The sequence below is a fragment of the Oreochromis niloticus genome, linkage group LG4 (assembly GCF_001858045.2).
Source record: "Oreochromis niloticus isolate F11D_XX linkage group LG4, O_niloticus_UMD_NMBU, whole genome shotgun sequence".
NCBI lineage: Eukaryota > Metazoa > Chordata > Actinopteri > Cichliformes > Cichlidae > Oreochromis > Oreochromis niloticus.
Window position 1 is genome coordinate 8,236,861 of NC_031969.2, and position 21,500 is coordinate 8,258,360.

At 39.4% G+C, this 21,500-nt stretch overlaps 1 long non-coding RNA gene across 2 annotated transcripts; it reads right to left on the minus strand.

The window, feature by feature from the left end:
• Positions 1–2,645: 2,645 nt before the first annotated feature.
• LOC112846757 (uncharacterized) lies at positions 2,646–13,275 on the minus strand. Of its 2 annotated transcripts, none has more exons than XR_003219884.1 (5): positions 13,072–13,275; positions 10,551–10,650; positions 8,600–10,187; positions 3,675–3,830; positions 2,646–3,300 (listed from the first exon to the last, which is right to left on the minus strand). It is a non-coding gene; the product is annotated as an uncharacterized LOC112846757 (long non-coding RNA). The 2 variants fall into 2 exon arrangements; XR_003219883.1 differs by having other exon boundaries at positions 3,663–3,830.
• Between the last annotated feature and the right edge of the window lie 8,225 nt (positions 13,276–21,500).

The following is a 21,500-nucleotide window of genomic DNA, read 5'->3' on the forward strand; positions in this document are numbered from 1 at the left end:
ATTTTTTTTCTTGTAATTGGTCAACAGAATTGCACACAGGAGTGATTTTGGCCCACTTCTCTTTACAGAAACTCTCTAATCCTCTAGAGATTTAGAGGTTTGTTGACTGTTGCATGAGAACTAAAAGTTTCAGTTCCTTCCATAGATTTTCTATTGGGATTAAGGTCTGGAGGCTGGATAGGCCACTCAGTAGCCTTAATGTGCTTCCTATTTAGCCACTCCATTGTTGCCTTGGCGATATGTTTTGCGTCATTGTCATGGTGGAAGATCCATCCACAGTGTTGTTCAGTGTTATGGGTGAAGATTCCAGAGATTCTGTGTAAATGCCCCTGTCCTTGGCTTCTCAATGTGGTGATGTCATCCTGTCTTTACAGAAAAACAGCCCAACGCTTAATGTTTCTACCTGGGTTCGTGTTCTTTGGGTCATACTCAGAATTTCGCTTCCTCCAAACATGGCAGGTCGAGTTGATGCCAGTGCTTGATGTTACTTTTATCTGACCACAGCAATTTCTTCCAAGTCTTCTCTGAATTATTTAGATGTTCATAGACAAACTTAAGACCTTCTTGATCAGGTGGACCTGCATGTGATCCCCTCGATCTTTATTAATTAAAAACAGGATGCGAGAGTAAGTGGTTCTCAGTTGGTCAGAATTTTGGCTTACAAAATTAAACATGACCAGTTCTCTATTGTATCACTTTTTTAGCACACATTGAAACTTTTATGGCTTGATCTAGTTTCTATGAAATATGTTTACATTGAAAGAATTAGAGTACCTTGAATTTCTTCTGGTAGGATATGCAGGAGGATGCTTTGGCCTGTAGCTTTTCAATGGAAATCTGGATCTCCCCCAACAGCAGATGCACTTGTGATGAATCAGCATTGATGTCTAGAATCTGTGGATCCTGCACATTAAAATACACAAGCTTTTAATTATACCAAATGTAGTTTTTAATTATGCATTAGGTAACATTACTAAATAGAAAAAGAACAACAAAATTAAAAACAAAACAATCATCTTCTCATACCTGTTATTTAAACCGGATTTCCATGTTCTCCTGTTTGAGTTCCTTTATATCCTTCTTCAGGGAGCTGCAAAACCTTTTCATAGTAGCTTCCTTCCTTCTGCTTCCTTCCACATGATATCATCTAACAAGTCATCACAGAGTTTAAGCATGGCAAGATTTTCTGGTGGTGTGGGGACTGAGTACACGTTGATCAGATCGTACATTTTGGATACTGATTTCAGCTCTTTGTTAGCAAAACGAGAAATGGAAATATGGAGTCGAGTAAATCAGAAAAAGAAAGCCGAGGAAAAAGAAAACAAGTTGCTCTGTTTTATTGGTTTATCACATTTAATTATTAAACAGGAACATCTCACCGTCTCCTCAATCTCATCCAGAAATGTGAGAAAGTCAGCCACCTGAGCTGTAGTAGAGGGACTAATCTGTCGTTCAGCTTCGGCCTCACGAACTTCAGTCATTATGGCGTCAGCTTTCCTCTTAACGAGTTGGGTGAGTGTGTGACTGATGACTTTAAATCACATTTAAAGTCATCAAAGGGTGTCACATTTCAAAAACTTTCCAAATTTCCAAAAACAATCCACAGTAAAATGTAGGAAAAAAACAACAAAAAACAAAACAATAATGACAAAAAATGTAAATTTCAATGGAATAAGTTATTGAGTGTATTGCATGCATGTGCATTTAGGCTGATCCTAACCTCCAGATTTCGGAGGGAAGACAACACAAGCTTCTCTTTGAGCTGTCCTTTGTCCACAAGCAACATTGCTAACCACCGTGCCACCATGCTGCCCTCTCCGGGGTTTCCAAGAATATTAAAAAGAATATTAAAAGCATTTATAATTTAATGTAAAATAGTCTAAAATAAAAATAGCAACCATCAATCTAAGAACACAACAAAAAAAGGGACAGTGATGAAAAAAATCATTACTTAGGCAACAACAATTGATCGACCGTGTACTGTTTCCTAAACCTACACTGATCAGAGAGTTTCCGTGTGTGTATCCTTACGCACACTGACTTTTACTTGTAGAGAGAATTCTGCCAAACTTGTTCAAAACAAATTAATTTGCTGAGAACAATCAAACCATGGGGTCTATGATCCAAGCTATGGAATTGATTCACATCTTAGACAGAGAAGCTTCAACAGAGAGTTGGAATGAAGCTGTAAACTGACTGCTGGCTACAAGAACAGAATAACATTTGTCATTAATAGAGTAGAAATAATACTATGTAATAGTCTCTGAAGGTATCTGTATTTGGTGACAGCTTGAAGTATTAAATGACAAAATGAAATACGTTTTGTAAGGACATAAGTGATATCACACTGAGTCATATGAATCCTGTCCGGGCAGTAAACTCAAAGTATTTCCATAACAAAAAAAAACGCAGTAAAGAAAAGCAGCAGGCTAAGAAAGGACAGATATGACCAAAGCAAGAGTTAAATAAATATTAAAAAGCATATTATGAGGGAGAACATTTGTCATATTTCAAGGATGCACCCAGTGGCAACACATGAATGTGTTTTTTTAAGAGTCCAATTATCTGGCAAATCAAACCCCTTTTCTTTTTAAAACAAAGAGGAAAAACACAGAAATTTACAGAAAGCTCTAACGGTACATTACCACGATCCTGTCCCTGCACTGCATCCAACTCCAAACTTTCATTCTCCTTGTAGATTCTCAGAAAGTGCTTAAACATGTGTGAGTACACGTTCGCAGCAGCAAATACAATCTGGAATACATCAGGTCAATTCAAAGCTGTCATGACGCCATGGCATCTAAGGAACTTTCAAAGAGGGTGCGTTTTCATATTTATTGCCTATTTATATGTGCCTTCCAGACACATATAAAAACATACAAATAAAATCCCATATTAATTTCAAATTAAAATTCAACATAACCAGAATATTTCAATCATATCAAAAAATCTGACAATTTTTCAATGCATCTGAAAATACAAATACAAAACACAATTTTTTTGTAGTGACTCCCTGGCCAAAGTAATCTTATTGGCACAAACATTTTTGTGCCAGACATAGAAGGGTTTCCATAGTCTGTAGCGTGCAAAGAAGGGGATGCATAGCAGCTTGCACTGGATATTTCCCCCCTGCTTCACAGTTAGAAATACTGCATCATCATCATCACACTGGAAAATCACAGCTTGACTGTCGAGGTCAGTACTGATGTACTCATGAAGTTGACATTTGAAGGTAGGGTCCCGCTGTATGGGAAACAGCCATCTGGGGAGAGGAGGGGTCGACATCACATCCTTTAAAGGCTGAGAAAGGAAGGGAGAAGGTAAGTGTTCCAGTTATAGCGGCAATTATGACAGAAATTTGCTTTAGACATACTTTGGAACTACCTTATCACTGTAGACTATATATATTGTTTACTGATGCACTACAGCACTATATTGTTTTTTATTGTAAAATATGTTACCATGATCACAAAAGTTCAAAGATCTGGTTACAAATTCCTCAAATTCTTTCCAGCATCCTCTTTTTTTCAAAGTATGACACAGTAGTCACTTTAAGTAACTTTAACTTATAAATGCCAGACTAGAGTACTTTTTGCACTGTGTGTGCAATGCTTGCGACATCAGACATCAATTTTTAATGGCAAGCTTTTCTAAAATCATACCTCATCTCATACCTGTTGGTCACCGACATTTTTAGTGGATGGCAGAGGAGGTAGGTGGATAGCTTCATGGTGCTGTTGCTTCAGATCTTTTGGTTTGAATGACTGCTCACAGGCTTTCAGGCTTTGGAGACTTGGTTTCTTTGGTTTTACAAGTCTCTTTGGCACAGCCTACATTAAAGGTAAGCAAAGACCAAACTGGTTTTATTCAGCAAAGACAAACTTTTGACAATATAAGAAGATCACTACATGCACTAGAACAAACAGCTAGGGACAAAATCAAGGCTATGATTGTGGGATTAGATGCTGAGAAGGCTTTCAACTCAGTCAGATGGTTATTTCTTTACAAAGCACTGGAAAAATTTGGTTTCAAGCCCAATTTTATAATATTAAAACATTGCCCGATCTCTCCCCTCCTTTTTGCCCTATATATTGAACCTCGGTCAATTAATATGACAGTGTGAAGCTGTTAAAGGTATCATGGTGGCGGGCGGGAAACAAAAAGTGGCAATGTTTGCAGATATAAAATGAAACTTGCATATATATAGAATGATCTTCTTAATATACTTAATGAAAAGTGACGTCAAATTTGTTTTTATCACTTATCTTGGCCTTCCTCATTGAGATGTAAAATGGTATAATGACCCATATCATGTGCTTCAGCTTCTGCTTGAAGTGTTCTCTCCGCTGACATCCTCATCAGTGATTGATAAATTCCCTCAAGAATTGTGCAGAGTCTTCTCCCAGAAACATTTTGTTGAACATTATTCATAAGCAATAGAAATGTTGCTAAATGAAAATATGATCTTCAAAGTGAAAGTGAAATCCAAATTATTTGTACCATTTGTAGTTTGAACAGCTGTTGCAGAACAGTTGTCGCAAAAAAACACAACAAAGTATTGAAATAGTTCATCTGATGAAATTTTGTAAAGGTAGAGAATTCAGAAAAACCTCAACTCTAAACATGAGGTTCATTCAAGTTTCATTATTCAATATTCAAGTTTCATTCTATATATTTAGACTCTCACTGTAATATATATATATATATATATAATATTTTCTTAAACGGCATTCCATAATTTATATATATATATATGCACTGATGGAATCTTGTAACCTTCCTTAATTCAAATTCAAGGATAAACTCTGTGAAAATGAATGTCCTCCTGCAGTTATTGTATTTATTTAGGACCTTACCAATAGAAGTGACAGTGATGGGATAAACTGATATCCTGTTCCATAAGGCAGGGAAAAGACCTAGAGTCCACTTTTCTGTTACAATTAAGAAAAGAAAGAGGGGGAGCAATGCTCCCATGTTTAAGATATTGTTATTATGCTTCACAACTAATCCCCGTGTTACACTGGTGTAACCCAGAATATAAAGCCAATTGGAAGACAATAGAATTTGGATTGACCTACAATTTTCCTTTACAGGTTGCAATTGCTGATAAGGGACTTGCTGACCAATTGGTAGGCCTTAATCCCTGGCTAAATCACACTTTGAAAATATGGCAGAAAGTGGTCAAGACATGTGAAATTAGTGGTATACTAAAAATCTTTAGGTGGTGTGCATATGACACAGACTTTCAGCCAAATAAAATTGACAAAAGATTTAAATTTTGGATAAATAAGGGACTAACAACCTATTTCTCATTTTTGCACAAAGGTACATTACAGAGTTTTCAGTCCTTACGAGTTAAATATGATTTGACTTGTAAGGACTGTTACCTTCCTATCAGCTTGAAGCAGTCTGGCCATTCTCCTCTGAACTCTGGCATCAGTAAAACATTAACATTATAACTGCCACTCACTGGATATTTTCTCTTTTTTAGACCATTCTCTGTAAACCTGAGAGATAGTTGTGTGGGAGAAGTCTCAGCATGTTTCGGCAGTTTGTGAGACATTCAGATCAGCCTGTCTGGCACCAACAACCATGTCACGTTCTGATCCTCGGTTTGAACTTCAGCAAATCCACTGAGTTGCTGTCCTTTGATTGGCTGACGAGATCCCATTTTAACATATCTTATTAAATTACATTTTATTACTTTTACACATCTACTTTTTGTTGTTGTTGTTGTTGTTTTTACTACCATCATCACATCCACTGTATGTATCAAGCAGGTGCCATCGAGAGAAAGTGTATTATCAATTATTAAGCAAATAATCATAAATTAGCAGAATGATAGCATTTAAAAAACATTTAGAAGCTTTAAAATACTGTTGAAAATGATAAAAAGTTTGTTTTTTTAGAAGAAAGATTATTCTTTCTTCTAAAGAAAAGAAAAAAAGAAAAATTTCTTCTAATAGAATAAACTATTAACTTTTTTTTTTAGAAGTTTATAGTTATGGTAGCAGATTAAATCCATTACTTCCTATTTACCGTAGTCAGTAGGTATCTCGAGAGCCAAATTAGGGAAAATGACAATAATAGGAAGTAAACATACTTTCTGTAGATGGGTTCTGACGTTTTATGACAAACAATGAGCTGCTCCTTAACAATGGTTCTTCAGTTAACTGCAGTTTTGGTAGTTAACCAGTAAAGCAATTAGCATGTGCAGTCTTGTCTAGCTCTCGCTGAGACTTTGACATTGTTGCTAATCGAGCTAAATGAGGAGTTAAATATCTACCCTGACAGAGAGGCTGGGTGTGCATGATTGGCTGAAAGATGACAACACTGTCAAGAAAATTCCTTAATAATAGGTGATGTGAAATTAAACTTGCTGGAAAAATGCCATTATGAAATTAAAAGAAGCAAAGAAACCACTGCACATCTGAAAGAACAACCCCATGCACGCCGAAGACAAAATTGCCCCAGAGAGGATGACTGAGTGGTGGATGAGATCACAATAACTTCATGAAGCATCCGTGGGAAACAAAGCATTAGCAAAACAGCAAGGACCCTGACTTCATGTACAGCAGGAAAAAACACTGCTGGCAGCATCCAGGAAATGCAGGTCAAAGGTCACTACTGAAGGAAGACCAGGAAGGAGATTTTCACGCCACTGACCAGTCGAGTCAAAGGCAAGTTGGGGGAACGTGTAGATGGAAATCTACCCTCCCTGAGTCTGCTTCAGCAGGAGCTCTCCTTCTTTGAAAATGGACTTCTTTATCCCTACTGTAACCAAATGCTTGCTCCCAAGGCATCTTCGAATGTTCTTTTCCTAATATCACAGTGCCCTGAGATAACTGTCGTGGTTTAATGCTTCTTTTTAAATTAAAATAAATTGAACTTGGGGGAAATAATTCCAACTGCACTTGCATTATTTGCTGATGATAGCAATGAGATGTGGTTGAAAGCTCTAAAAAGCTAGAAAGCACGCCTGGAAAGTATGCTGTTCTATATTTGGAACCTCAAATAACCGTTTAAGTGCTTTGTAAACAGTGTGTTTGTGCCTCAAGGCATCAGATATGTCTGCAAATGCTATAGAGGCCAAACAAAAAGGCTTATAAAGTGGTATAAAACAGTCAGGTCTATTGAAATCTCTTTAGGAAACGTAAAACTAAGCAGCTCATTTCAACTGATCCCCTTATCCGTTTTAGATTAACAATGAATTAATGCAACAGTTGGTAAATCCAAACCCTCACCAGCATAAATCACCGGTATAAAAGGCCCGGTTATGATGAGGCACAAAGACTTATCTGTTTCACAAATGAGCACTCCAGCTACTCGAGCCCTCCCCTGCACCGCTAACAAACTTTCACATGTCTGCCTCACATAATTAAACACGTTTGCCGGATTTGCCCCTACCGAGAGGGATGAAACAGTCCCACAGACAAACATTAACCCAGGCCCTGACCCCGCAGCTTGTCAAGAAGATGAACGTCTGAGACTGGAGGGAAAAAAAAAAACAAAAAAACAGCATTCCATTTCCAGTAAACCAGGAAGGGGGAGGGAGAGGGGGATTTTGGGAAGTTTGGTGAGTCATCACTTTTTCTTTTCTGCCGACTCTTCCCCCATTTGGCATCGCACCGCGGAGCTTGAATACCTCCACGGCAGATTGGCCCATCATGCTTTGAATGAGTCCCCTCTTAAGTTTTGACAAGTGCCTCGTATTGTGCGCTTCTGGCAGGGGGGCTGCAGCTGTCGGCACGGCTGTCAACCAACGCGAGCGCTCTTTGTCGGTGCCGGCGGATGCCTCGCTTTGAAACCCGAGGAGATAACGAGGCTTACAGTGCTAGGAAAAAGAATGTTAAAAAAAATAAATGATACAAGCAAGAACTTGAACCTATGCTCGCTCTAACGCGCGTTCCTGTGCTTGTGGGCGTGCGCGTGTGAGTGTGTTCGGCAGGTTTTTAAGCGAACGGGTCAAATGCAGTGGGTGAGATGAGTCAGTGGAAGTCTCTGACCGTGCACAGAGTTTATTACTCGCTTAACTTCATCTTGTGTGACAATAACATGCTGATGAAGGCTTGTAAAAATGATGACAGTGCTCAAAAATAGGAGCTTTTGCAGCAGTTTCAGGAGCGCACCATAATGGAAAGTGGTGAAAAACAATCTCGTGGAGAAAACCACAGCTTTTATTGCGCTACTCTCTTCTCCTATTTTTTTTCAATTTATCCCTTTTGTGTGACCACTCAGTCATCGTTAAAGCCCTCTTTCCCACTAACTGATCGTCGACATCATTTTGTGGTTGGGGACTCTCCCCAGCTGGCCCCCTGCAAGCCGCACAATAACACCCTCAAAACCTTCTATTAGGGGCCTTTTAGCTCAAGGGACCAAGCTTCTCTCTCCCCTCCACTTGTTGTTACACACACACACACACACACACACACACACACACACATAAAAGGACATTTATCACTCTTTAATGACAGACTTCACAAAAGATGATATCACCAGCCGCAACACAACAACGTACAACAAAAGGGTGACTGCCCCACTCTCCTCTCAGTTGGACCACAGTGACCTCACGTGATTGATAGGCCTCAGTCCTACTTACTAGGGCTCTTTGTGCTGCTGCGGTTGTCATGGTATGTGGCACATGGGGCCTCAGCGCTGCTGCTGCTGCTGCTGCTGCTGCCGCTGCCGGTACTGCTGCTGCCGATGACTAAGAGTGAGTAATCAAAACAGTCGTAGAAACTGGCCTGCCTCACAAAGATGGTTGTTACCATTAAAATGTCATCAAACACTTGATATAAGGCTGTGTTTGTGCTTGCGGATAAGCGTCTATCGCCTTTGTCAGTTGTGGTACGCTGCCAGGCTGTTTGTGTTGTGTCTGTGCACAGTTAGTTAAAAGCACTACGTGCGCACAGGCAAAATATGTGGCTTGAAATCCAAACGTGTGTGTGTGTGTCCTCTATGTTAGCCGGTTTAGATGTGACATGTTGGTCTTATTGGCTCTGTGTCACCTGTCGGGTTCCATTAGCAGACATGCCAGTTGTTGTCATGGGGAGTTTGTCCATCATCAGTCACAAAAACACACTGTATTCATAACAACAGCTTATATGGTGCCCCAGCTTCAAAATCCCCTCTCCCTCTCCAGTGTATCCACTTCAGAGAAGTTATAATAAACAGACATAAAAAAAAAATACCCTTTATACACACATGGTACCAGCCTAAGACTTCCATCCTGGCAACAGTTCCCTCTGGGCAGTCCCCAAATGCTGGCAGTTTGATCCTTCCAGTAGGATCTGGGTCTGTGATTGAATGTCTGTGCTCACTGGAAAACCTTAAAAGGAAGGAACTGAGAAAGCACCCCAGATTTCTGAAACTCCTGAAACTAACTCTGACCTCCAGTCAGATATCGAAACACCTCAAACTATTATTAATCAGGTTGCTAAGCAAAATATCTCGACCATTTGGTAAGTGGTTGCTGGCAGTTGAAACTGGTAGGGTGTTGCACTGAAAAACCTCCATGCGATTTCTTTGGTTTTTAGAAGGGAGTGTTTATTTTGTTGACCAATCATTTTTGCGAACAACCCTTTTTCCTGACGAAAACAAGACGATAACTATATAAAAACTAATGGACGAGGACAAAAACTATGATGAAATGTTTTCACTCTTTTGTCAATGAATAAAAACTAGAAAAAAATGTTCTGGAAAGAGGATATCCAATCAGAACTATTTGATTTGTGTAGAAAGGCAGGATGAGTTTGGAAGGGATCCAATAAGATGTAACCTCCCTGTACAGTAAGCCACAACTTTGAGTTTGAAGGTGAGCAACCACTCTCCAACTGATTGGGGAGTAAAAGTACTAAAGGGACCAATGGTTGCTCTGTGAGGCCTTAGCCATCTCATCCTTACCGATTTTACCCAGAGCTCCTTGAACATAGACTGACTGGTAAATTGGAATCTTTTTGTTTCAGCCCAGCTCTCTCTTCACCACAACGGTCCATTAATTCTTTTACCATCACCAGTGAACAAGATCCCGAGAGGCCTGGAGACAGCAACTCTCTGACAGCGGAGAAGGAGCAATCCAATGTTTTTTTGGCAGCGAACAATGACTTCAAACTTGGAGGTGCTGACTCTCATCCTGGCCTCTTCACACTCAGCTAGAAACCGCCGCAGTGCATGCCAAAGGTCATGTTCTGATGAAGCCAAAAAAAAACATGTCATCTCCAAAAGAAAGCAGAGAGGTGCTTCTGGGTTTCTGTAACTGGACACCATACTCACCCTGTGAAAAATAAACTTATTGTAGTGGAAATACTTAAGATAACGTTCTCGTTATGTCACACAGTTTGTACGCACTCTTTAATAAGTCTGCACAAATCCTGTCCCACAGCAGTTACTCACAGTCTTCTTTCAGTTTCCAGTAAATGTAAATAACTTGGCATTTCTTTGAATGAGTGTTCTTATGCATAAACACACATATTTAACAAATACACTCATCAAGACTTTCTGTGTGAAATATATACAATACATTTATATATATGTAAAACAACAACAACAACCTTTTCTGTGGTTTCCCTTCAAACGGGTGCTTTGTAAGCTGACTCACTGGCTCAACTACAGCAGATTTCCACTTCCACTTTGGCCCGTTCATCTGAGACGCTGCAGAAAAGCAGAGAGACAGCAAACAGTAATGGAAGGAGGAAGAAACGGAGATCTGGAAGCCATTAAAAGCTGGCAGCTGCGGCCTGGAGTGGCTGATTCAGAGGACGAGAGAGAGGAAGAAAGAGAGAAGGAGGGCACGCCACATGATTGCCATAATGATTGTAATATCTGTGCATGTGTAGGTCATTAATGTAGAGCCTTGTGATTTAACAGCAGGGAACATGAAGACTGTAAAAAGGCATTTCCAAAGGAAGTCTTTACTCTTTAAATCTCATACGGCTCTGCCTGCATTTCCTCTAGGGAGTTATAAAGTCTTATCTGCTCGTGTTTATCCATCCTCTCCAATCAGATATCTTTTTTTAAAAATCTCTTCCTTCCTCTCTCGAAAGGTTCACAGCTACCACATGAGCACGCGCGCGCACACACACACACACACACACACACACACACACACACACACACACACACACACACTCTGTCTCTCTCTGGCAACCACCGCTGTGTCTTCACTATACGCAAAAAAGAGAGAGAAAAAGAGAAATGTAAATTGTCCATGTAGATGGGATCATTTGTTAAACCCCTCCCCAGAACAGGGGCTGTCCAATTACATCCTAGTAACAGTAACCAGGCACAGCAAATCTGTCAAGCTTAAGGTTTTCAAAGATTTCAGCAACTGTGTCTTATTTCAATCATCCATTCAAAAAGACATCTGATAAATGGTAACATACCTATGTCTATAACATGATATTTCTCATGATAGAACTGACAGTAATGGAGCAACTAATAGAGGTTTTTCTGGGCTGATGCTGAAACTATTTTTATGAAGAATAAATTCATAATATTACCATATACAGCGATATGTTCATGTACTCTTGGAGTAGTCCGGATTTACAGTAAAGAGAGAATGAATGGGTCACTTCCAGTATTTAGTGTTACCTGTTACAAAGCAGAGTGTACCATCAGATTACTTTTTCCTTGTGGGGAGAAGTGATGGCTGTAGCTCAGGAGGTAGAGCAGATCAACTATTAATCTCTGCTAATTGGAAGGTTGGTGCTCCAGTCTGCCAAATATCCTCAGGCAAGATACTAACCCCAAGTTTCTCTCTGATGCATTAAAGTGTGAATGTTAGATAGAAATCACTAAAGCATAGAAAAGGTGCTTGAGTGCTCAGGTAGAGTAGAACCAGTCCTGTTACCTTGTAACAATTCATTTTTAGTAATCGTGTAACAAATGTCTTTATATAAAACACCATCTGTTTCTATCAAACTGTTACTGGAGTGGTGAAATATATTCAATCCCGTGGGTGTGTCAGTCAGCATGTTAAGGAGCTCTACTTTATATTTTGATAATTTCAGAAGCTTGTTCAAAAGAAGAATAACGCTGATGCAAAATTTTCAAAACTGCAAGAACTAGTTTTTAGTTAAAGCTGTCACTTTGAGAGAAATTAATAATTTTGTTGTTGGGAATTTGTTAGAGGAAGTGCTTGCTGCCAATATCAGTTTGCTATGCAACAATATAAAGTCATGCCTATCAGGGAAAAGGTAGGCTACACACCCTTTGCACAAGATAACCAGGATGCACTAGCTAAATGCAAAGGTGTGTAACAGATTAATTTTTAATGACAGTATTTTTGTGACGCAACAAGTCACCTCTACTATCTTTCCAGCAATATACGCTGATCAGGCATAACATTATGACCACTGACAGGTGATGTGAATAACACTGCTTATCTCTTCATCATGCCACCTGTTAGAGGGTGGGATATATTATGGAGCTTAGAAAAAATGTTTCCTCAAAGTTGATGTGTGAGAAGCAGGAAAAATGTGAATTGTGATGACTAGACATCTGAGTGGGAGCTTCTCCAAAACTGGAGCTCATGTGGGGAGTTCCCAGTCTGCAGTGCTCAGTATCTCACAACTTACAGGACTTACAGAATCTGTTGGTAACATCTTTGTCCAGACACCAAAACTTGCTGTGTTGTTAATCTTCTACACGTGCTGCTGACTGTGCTGAGAATATAGTTGATATTGGAGTTCAAGGTAAACTGTGTGACGACCCTATTTCTAAATTTAAAAAGGTTTTTATTAATATGGGATATACATGAAAACTATCTGTGATAGGCCGTGATCAGTCAGTATATTGGCTGACTTAGGTTAACACATTAGCACAGCAGTTCTGTGAAGTGCTATTTTAGGCAACTGAAAGTCGGTCTTAGCTTATGCTACCTAGCCACAGCTGATAAAATCTATTAGCAGCATTTCTCACTTGCCCTGATAGCATCTTCAATGATCATCAGCTAACAATGAAAAGCATGCCTTTGTTAACCGAGCGGAATAATTTCCCCCCAAAACCATTATCATGTGTCATAGCAGTAACTAAACTAAACAGGGCTCTCATCCTGTGGCAATCATCACCTACATTCGACTCCGAGACTGGTCAGTAAGCATAATCTGGTGCATCCATGTGAGTCAGGTTAGTGCCAGGAGAGGAAGTGCAGCGGGTTGCCATAAATAGAGAGCAGACAGATTCCACAGGAACAATTCCAGCTCTCCAATATCCTGTTCAAAAAGCTGCGGGTTAGCCACCTCGTATGATAGGGGACTCTGGGTTTTCACCCATGACTCACCGATGCGACTCACTCACAAGGACCCGCATCGCGCGAGTCATCCCAGATTCAAACATATAATCTTGCATATTCAAATAAGGGATAAAGCTAATATTGCATGTTATGTATATATATATATATGCAAACAAAATTATATAAATACACACAAAATATGGATGTGAGTCTTCATAGTGATATCAGCGTTTGTGATCCAACACAGTGACAGTCATTGATTAATGAAGAAAATTTTAAATGTTTGTTGCAGGCCTGCCATCCTAAATCAAAAGAACAATACAAAGAAATGCACACAGAAGACTTCCTTTATTTGTCATGCTTCATCACTATCTCAACTCAAGCCACTGCTTTCAGCCTGGTTAACCACTTTGTTCGGTGGTGTACAACGTTAAAAGCTGGGTCTGTCCCGTTTGATTGCACAGTATCTACTTTTTAAATGTGCACAGTCAGCCTCTCTCCACATGGCCGATTTTCAGTTAAAAATCAACTGAATGGAGCACTTCTCTCCCTCTGCACTTTTTTCACCTCTTTATTTTCCCATTAAGTTTTTTTTCCTGTTTCTCTTCACCATCTCTGGTGGTCTGACATTAACACTGCGGTGGTCCGACAGCCATGTGGTCCTCCAGGTCAGCAAAGGGAAAAGGCAGACACTGACTGGCTCACAGAGCACACATACAGAAAGAGAAAGAGAGAGGGGTTTTCACCTGCCATGAGTGACTTTGTTATCTAGGAAGAGGAATATTTATGCCTCTCATAGTGAAAGCTAAAATAAAAGCCACAGTTGTAGCTGTGGTAGAGTAAGTATGATCTATAGATACGAATAACTTGTTTACTTTACATTCTGTAGTGATTAAGGCTTTTTAACCTTTTGATGTTATACAACTCAAACTGCAGAGACTTGAAATTTGAGAAAATCCTTATTTTCATTTTGAAACTAGATGGACCTGATGAAGAGCTTGTATTGAACTGTGTTTAAGTGCATGGCCTAAAATATCTGAAAGAGCTTGTGAGTTACTCCCTTTTGTGGTTCTTTCATATGTGAAACACGTTTTTTCTATATATCACCTATATCATAAAAAGTCATCTAGATCCTGTATAATCACAGCAAGGCCTTAGTTCATGTTGCTGGGTCAGGCTTGTCCTCACTGAGTGTTTAACTGTGCCAGGGCTGGAGGCTGTTGGGTTCAGGATCTCTTATTTGCTCACATAACGGTGGGTGGGGCAATCTCACAGAGGTATCACCTGTTAGTCTGGGTGATGGGAATGATCTACACCTTTTTTCACACCTTGGCTCATGTGAGAAGTCATATTATCTATAGTAGGTTAACGACCCTCAGGAGCATCTGGGACAGCCCCAACTAGTGATTTATTACCTGGGACTCTCCACCAGTTGTTCTAGAACTGTAGAAGCCTGTTGGATGAGAGACGAAAGGTCCTCAATAATCTCAACAAGTCCAGTTGTCTTCTTTTCAAGCTCTCAAGATCTCATCTTTGCTTTTTGCAGATGATGTGCTTCTGTCAACAGTGACCTCCAGCTTGCACTGGGGTAGTTTGAGGTAAGGAAAAAATGACCACCTTCAAGTCTGAGGCCATGAGTGGCACGTTGGAAAGAAGGTGAAGTGCTTACTCCAGGTTGGGAACAAGTTCTGACCATCATCTATTTTGATGAACTTTGGGACAGTGACCGAAGAAGGAGACTGCATATACAAGCAGCACAAATGAGCTTCCTCTGAAGGGTGTCTGGGCTCGCCCTTTTGGCAGCTTTAGACTTAATCTTGAAGAGCCGTGGCCAATATTGGCCAATAGAAACCAATAAAAAAGTTGGGACATTTTTCCTTGTATGGCATAGATTATATTGTAGGGTATCAGAGGGCCCTGCAGTCAAGTCTATGGCATATTTGAACACAATTAGAAAAAAAATAATTTTTTTTGTTCTTGTGGGGTGTTCCTGCTCTCCAGTGGTCAGTATCTTTCAAAAGATGTCAAGACAGGGTTATGGGTCGAGTGAGGGTTAAATCCAACAGACGAGGTAATGTAGCTTAAACTGCTGAAAGATTTAATGCTGGTTCTGGTAGAAAGGTGTCAGAATAGACAGAGCATCACAGTTTGTTGTGTATGGGGCTGTATAGCCGCAGACCAGTCTGGGTGCTCATGTTGACCCCCATCCACCATCAAAAGCACCAAAGATGGGCATGTGAGCATCAGAAAAGGACCATGGAGCAATGCAAGAAGGTGACCTGGTCTGATGAATCACATTTTCTTTTACATCATGTGGATGACGGGCTGTGTGTGCGTCATTTACCTGGAGAACACCTGGCACTAGGATGCATTATGGGAAATTGTGATGCATTTGACAATCTTCTGCTGGGAAACCTTGGGTCCTGCCATCCATGTGAATGTTACTTTGACATGTACCTTAACACGTACCACCTAGCTAAGCACTGCTGCAGATCATGTACACCCTTTCATGGAATCTGTGTTTCCTGATGGCTGTGGCCTCTTTCAGCAGGATAATGAACCCTGCCACAAAGCAAAGATAGTTCAGGAATGGTTTGAGGAGCACAACAACGAGTTTGAGGTGTTGAGTTGACCTCTAAATTCCCCAGATCGCAATCCAATCGAGTATCTGTGGGATGTGCTGCACAAACAAGTCCATCCATGGAGCTGCATCTGGTAAACAAGAAGATTTGGCATTTGGCATGATTTTGGAAGGTTGTCAAGCATAGCACTTTCACTCAAGAGACTACCTACCACTGCTACCACTATGACTAAGATGGATGCAGGACTTGCAGTGATTCATTTCTGTTGCATGAAATTTGGTGGAGCTGCACAGATTTTCAGAACAGGTTTAATAACATGGCTATCTCTGACTCACCATTTTATGGCTGGTATTTACTCTTGATTACAAGAGGAAAATTGCCACGATAACCGATGATAAACTGCATTATAAATGCTTCCAAGCGTCTTTAATGCTTTGAGCCTGGGGTTTTGCAGGTGTTACAGAGCATTTTAGTTTTTTTTTTCCAACAATGACACATTCGAATTTAAGGAAAACAGAATTCCCCAATACTGCAGATATATCACTGCATCCTTTTATATTCAGTTCAGTTCACGTCAATAAAATAACATGATCCCCTATGAACAAAAACCTTTCAGCAGTGGGAAAGAAGAACTCCACTTGAACGGGGCGAGACCTTGGGCAGAACTGGGCTCAGCGAGGGACAGCCGGTTGGAAAAAGAAGAAGAAAAAGAGGACCATGAACAACAAACAGAACAAAACACAATCTCTTGAAATATACAATATGCCATTATTTTTGACCTAGAATATCTCTGTGCTGTTCTAAGAGGATAAACAGCATATTTGTGCACCCAGACAAGAGGTGCGCAAGAGACTGATGACCATGAATAATGCTTTTATTACAGCGTTTGAATGCTGAGGATGATGTAAGCTAGTCTGAATCATTTTAAAAGAACATTAGGAACAAAACATGCCAAAACAAAACATGTTAGTTGTATGTAATACTTAATACCAGCCACTTCAGAAAGTATTCAGATTCCTTTGCTTTCATGCACATCTCATAGCTGTGTAAACTTATTTTCAAATGAATAAAACTGGCATGTTTTTGCTCAAAGCCCCCTTTGCTGTCCCACTCCTAATTGTGGTCATTTGCATCTTGTTTGCTTTAATCAGTCTGGAGGAATTCAGCGGAAGAAGATTCAAAGCTGCTCGGGTTCAACTCCGTGTCTGCGCTTCCAGTTCTATTTCCTCACAGTGAATATATAGGTTTAGGAGCATGAATAGATGTGACAGACTGGTTGCTACAAGTTTCAAATCTATGCCAGTAGATTTGCATCTTTCTGGCATGAACTGAAACCAGCCGCTTTCTGCACACACCATTTGCAGGCAGCCATCCAGAACATGGAAAAACATTCAAATATGAGGCATCAATCAATAAGTCAATAACTTTATTTGTGCAACACCCAAAGCATAGTAAGATCTTGCATAGATAGAAATATTGCAAAGTTTTAAAAAGAAAACAGCAAAACGAGAAAAGGCACAAGTGTATAACCACAAACTGCACCACAACGCAGCAACACATATGTCGGTCATAATGTTAAGGACTTTTTTTTTTAATCAGTCACTCATTGCAGCATTTCTTGAGAAAATTGGGAAAAAGAGCAAACTATTGAGAAATATAAACACTCAGCCGCTACTGATTTCGACTACAAAAATGCCGCAGTTACGAAAGAGATTGGAAATCTCCACCTGTTTATGTCCCTTTTCTTTTCAGGTTAGGTTTTAGCTGCTCACAAAATAAACACTGGAATAAAAGGATTTGAAACGACAAAGTACAGATCAGAAAGCTATGATAAAATGACAAAGCTACTGACAAAAGCACTGTCTTGAAAGTTTTTTACACTTAGTATGTTATATCAAATCTTTCCAGATGTTGTAGATATGTGTGAAACTGGAAACAAATGCTTATGGGAGTTTAAACAGAGCATTTTTTTTATTAATTAAGGTTTATAACTGAAAAGATGTGTACTGAGAATATAACCTGGAGACTAACTTTGGAGCTCTCACTGCTTTACTCACTTGGAGCACCTCTGCTGTTGAATGTTGAGTGGAAACTATGCAATGCTTAATTTTTCATATGTTTTTCTTTTCTTGTTAATGTTTATATCGTTACAGAAAAGAAAGAAGAAGAAAAAAAAGAAGAAAAAAGGCTCGAGAGCTGAACTGAAAAGCAGCCGATCTGATTGGTGATGGGTCAGTAGGCAAAGAAGCAATCATACCTGCTGACATTTAGGAGGTGTTCCCATCTGTTCAGAGGCTGTATTGATTAAGAAAGTAGGCAGGAGTCATTGAAGCAACTCTAATATGTTTCTCCCTTTACTCTGTCATATACCCTTCCAATGGTACAATGGTTACGTTTCAGGATTTATTCTTTTCTTCTTTTTCTAATGTTGGCTTTCTGTAATGTCAATGAGGAGTCATCTCAGGAACACAGGTGTGGCTGTGAGCACACAAGCCCCAGCCTTCTGTTTGCTAGTGGCAGCTATTCAGAAAACAAGCTGACTAACAGGCAGAGAAACGGTGAGGGGTTTCTCCAAGGCCCAAGATACTGTCAACATCTGGCGGTCTGACATCTGGTGGTCCTCCAGGTCAGCCAAGGAAAAGGACAGACATTAACTGGGTCACAGAGCACACGTACAGAAAGAGAGAGAGAAAGGGGTTTTCACCTGTGTTGCCCAAGTTTGTTATCTAGGAAGATGAATATTTATGCCTCTCATAGCGAAAGCTAAAATAAAAGCCACAGTGGTAGCGGCGGTACAGTAGGTACACAAGTTATCTTGTATCTACAGTTGCAAGATAACTTGCATACATAACATTAGCATTTTGCATACATCTGCAATGACTGAGGCCTTTAAAGCAGTTTATGTATCTCTGTATGTGTAAAGTGAAGCTGTGGAACAGACTGACATCAGCATGACTCAGTTAAAAACGTCGTACAAAGATATGTGTTTGTTTGCAAGGTAAACACTATGTAAGCATACAAGTCTATGTGTGTATATATATATATATATATATATATATATATATATATCTGTAAATATGTGTCGCTCTCCGTGTGTTACTGGGGTTATAAAACCAAATATATGTAACAAATTCTAAGGGAGGATTTATGACAAGGCATCAGTTATCCAATAAATTAGAGTTACCTAATATGGAAAGGGGGTGGGATTAAATAAGCTAATCTTTCTTCCTACTCCTTTTTGAACATGTTACGTCATTTATTATGATTATTATTTTCCTTATAAATAAATATTTACCCCATATATCCAAGTCATACAGTACACAGCAAACTAGTTCGCCTACCATATTGTCTGTGAGTCGGTGTAAGTCTTTGATTACAGTTAATTTCCAAGTATGGATCTTTGTGAATTGTGAATCATGCTAAGTTATATTAGCATGGTTCTCAGATTAAAGATACACAGCTGGAAATCAGCAACAATAGGACCCCTTTAAAATTTATCAGCAGGTTTACTTTAGAAGAGTTGAGATTCAGATTAAAGTAAAAGGTCATAATTCATTCACTATATGACTCTTTAAAGAAAGGGTGGAAGACATATGACATGAGTGACCTTCTCTTTATATTGACGTTGGTGCTGAGAATGGAAAGATATCACTTCCCTTTGCGTTTATTATTAGCAGACTCGGTCATGGAATACACCAAAAATAACTTTGTTATGGTCAGATGCACCCATGATCTTTGCGTGCTGAATAGCGGTTGGTGCGCTAAGATGATCGAATGTTTTATAATCATTTTATGTCATTGCTGTGTTGTATTTATGTCCGAAGGGAAAAAACAGACATCATGCCACACCTACTGTATCAGTAATTGAACAATCTGGAGTCATTTACTTGTGAAGTACAGTGGCCGCATGATTCACACCACGCCAGGTTGTGTGCACACATTTTTAGACAAAATACAAAACTGTAAATATGTGATTAAGACACGGGGGCAAAAGTTCCCATCATTTGTTGTCTATGACTACGTGCTTAGTGCCACTCTTTTCTCTAGGAAAAATCCGTCTCAGCAGCTCGATGACTATAACAGGAGGCTAAACCTTGCTCTCCTTTCTAAATGGAAACATTTACTTTACACTTAACTTTGCACCGTGCCTCTTAAAACTCTCTTCCTCTACTAGTTTGCCCGAACCTGAACATGGGTGAGGTCACGACTTCCATCGGTTGTGGTTTCTGAAATGATTGAGCAACAATGTTCATTGACGCAGATATCTTTAAATGTGATGACTCGACTACTGAAAAATTCTGGTGTGTCTGTGTCAAGTCCAGCAGCGCATCGCAAAGGATTTAATCAGGAGGAGATAGTGAAATTCTTGATAGTGGAGGAGAAGAAATAAAAAAAAAAATCATTAACTATGATCATAACAGTGGCACTGACATCATCATTGTCACATCAGTGCAACTATGGGTAGAAATTACAAGCATTAGAAAAGATGGTCTAGATATCGTTCTTCTGGGGAAAAATGCTGTCGTCTCTAGTGATAAAAAGTCTTTGCCCAATTTTTGCATATTCGTCACACATGTTTCAGATCATCAAGCAAATTTTAATAGTCAAAGATAACCAGAGTAAATACAAAATCCAGTTTTTAAATGACTATTTAATTTTTCAGGCGGGGAAAGCTATCCAAACTACCTGGCTCTATGTGAAAAAAGTAATTGCTTCCTAAAGCTAATAACTGGTTGTTCCAGCGTTGGCAGCAGGAACTGGCAGCGAGTCTTTGACATGGCTGTGGAGGAATTTGGCTCACTCTTCTCTCCAGAAATGTTTTAATTCGGCCACACTGGAGGGTTATTGAGCCGGAACGGCCTTTTCGAGGTCACGCCAAAACATAATCATTACATCTTCCTGAATATTAAACCAATTTCCAAGTGGATCGTATTGGTTTTTGTTTCTGATATAATTTTATTTTTCTACAGTTTTCTACAGTGCACCCTAACTATGTTTTTGCTCCACCTCCCCAGAAATGCCTTTTGGAATTTGAAGAATGCTTTACAAATATGCTTTATATCATTTGATACTATTGTTTTATCACTAATAAGGAGATGTTAGCATGCTGACATGTTAAATTACAAGTGACAAACATGAGGCTTAGGGGCCAGATTTGGCCCACCAAAGACTCCAATCCGGCCCATTGGAAGGGGCAATGATGTTGGACGTCGAACTTTATTTTTGAGTTGTACAGCTTTTCTTACTGATTAAGACGGCTATTATGGTGATTCATACTACACTACAGTAGCTAAGTAACAGATCAGATTTAACTGACAGAGTAGTTCCTGTTTTTAACCGTCTGCAATGGCAAATTCTAGTTTATCCACAGTAAAAAAAATAAAATAAAAAAACAAATAAAAAACAAATAAAAATAATAAAATGAAACAAAAGCACATTTTTTGTGATTTGACAAAAATCTGACAGCCATTGTGATTTTAATACATGTATTTCAAACAGATTTCCTCAATTTATCACAGGAGCACTTCTCTATTTTGTAGAAAAACTAAGACGTAGTGCTGAAACTGCACCTCTCTTTTCTTATATGAAGCTATCACAGGGATTCAATGTGTAGTTAAGCTTATTTACACTGACAGAAACAGGAGTTTCACTGGTTCGGCCCCTTTTAAAGTCAAAGTGGACTGTAT